General features: G+C 39.8%; 1 protein-coding gene across 1 annotated transcript in view; it reads left to right on the top strand.

Moving 5' to 3' along the window:
- Positions 1-1,987, top strand: part of LOC104925700 (mitochondrial import inner membrane translocase subunit tim16) — a 110,675-nt gene that overhangs the window by 103,614 nt on the left and 5,074 nt on the right. The gene's annotated exons all lie outside the window — the stretch shown is intronic.

Genomic DNA, 1,987 nt, shown 5'->3' with positions numbered 1-1,987 from the left:
AAAGGATTTCTGTGTGGATTTAGATCATTGCAAACCATATAAACATTTCACATCCCACTATAAAAAGAAAAATGGTGCCTTTCTTGTCTTCCGACCACTCAAAGCGCTTTTACGCTACATATCTCATTCACCCATTCACACACTGATGGCATTAGGTGCCAACTGCTCATCAGTTTTAGGAGCTAACCTTGTTACACCTCATACACCGAGGCATAGCCTTCAGAGCAATTTGGGTTCAGTATCTTGCCCAAGGACACTTCGACATGCCGAATGGAGGAGCTGGGGATTGAACGCCGATCATCTGATTAGTGGACGACCGCTCTACCTCAAAGCCACAGCCACCCAAATCATATTCTCATGATCTGGGGTGCCCTGTCTTCAAATGACAAATGCTGAAATTCCACAAAGTCAAAGCTAGAGAAAAAGAGAAGGCTTTTATTGGGGTATAATTTAACAGAGGGCGGGAGAGGAAAGAAAGGGCAGGCATCATTTCATACTCATGTTTCCGTATTCTGCTGCTTTTTTGTGTTGTTGTTGTGGTTCTGACTGAATAATTAATTCCTCATCTAGACGCTCTTAAGCCCCGCACCACCTGTACACAAACAAGAATAGTAACGGGTGAGAGAAAGATATTTAAAATATGTAATCAAATTACACAGAGGATTGGTTGAGAGGTAAAATTAGTAAAAAACATAATTTCAAACACGACCTGATTGAAAGAGTGGATTCCTGCCTCAGATGAGTCAAATTGATATTTAACACAGTCAGAAAAAGCGAAACTTTGTTTGGATGTATGAGCAAAACAAGAAAACAAGGTGACCAACGGCACTGCTGAGTGTCATTATTCCCAGCTGCACAAGATCTCGACAGGCACATGACTGTACAATATATATATATATAATATATATAAAAATATATATATATAATATATATATAATATATATATATATAAAATAAATAAATAATAAAATAACATCAAGTTCATGAAGGTGGACTATGAGAGGATTCAAAAATGCCATGAACATGGTTTGGTCACTGACTGCAGGCTTAGACTTTACCGTAGTGATCGATACCGTCAGGACACGAGCAGATCGATTTCCCCACATTTTGGGATTCAAAACTCTGGGGTGCACTAAAGAACATAATCAACATTTTAATGCAAATCTTTCTACACAATATTTTGTGTGCTGATGTTTTAATCACTTGGTTGGATGGGATTTTTGGACATTTGTTTTTGTGCTTAACAACACAACGTAAATACATTATAATAAACAACAAGGCGAAGTGTCTCACATCCTAAATACAGAATACTACTTTTGATTGTAGGTAAATGAACCGCCCACTGACTTGTCGTTGACTTTAAAAGGTGCTCGTAGCTCTGGGAGAGAGAAAAACACTTTAGTGTTGGCGTTCAAGTAACAGCATCTGATTTTAATTAAACATTTTTGTTCCAGGACAACAGCAAAGACAAATATTGAGACATTTTCTTATCACTGTTACAGCAGAAGGTAAAAGAAAAAAACATGAACATAAAAGTGTGTGCTCATGATGTGCATTCAGGGACTTTGCAGTTGTCTTAACACAGAAGCGTGTGTTTACCTTTTTTTTTAAATAAAGAACAAGTTACCCTGACACTATCATCACAACCACACCACTTCTTAAGTCAACGGGAGGTGATCATCACAAAAGATGAGCGACATTATCAAGATGCCTGGGGTATCCGCAGTCCAAATCTGCTTCCCAAACATATATGACCTCACAAACGACATTTATAAAGGCTCTGCAGCACAGAGCGGCGTGTGTGTGTGTGTGTGTGGTGTGTTTTTTTTTACCTTTTTGAATCTCCCGGGGTGAGTGTGGTGATATTGAGGATTTGGGCGCCTCTTGCAGGCTCATTCCAGTGATACTAGAGGCTGCAGCAGACTGCTGACCTGAGCGGCCCCTGGCCTGAGCGGCTGCTTGACTGGCTTGAGAGGGACGAGACAGA

This window comes from Larimichthys crocea, chromosome XII (genome assembly GCF_000972845.2).
Source record: "Larimichthys crocea isolate SSNF chromosome XII, L_crocea_2.0, whole genome shotgun sequence".
Classification (NCBI taxonomy): domain Eukaryota; kingdom Metazoa; phylum Chordata; class Actinopteri; family Sciaenidae; genus Larimichthys; species Larimichthys crocea.
Note: the sequence above shows the minus strand (reverse complement) of the source record. Positions and strands in the feature narration are given on the sequence as shown.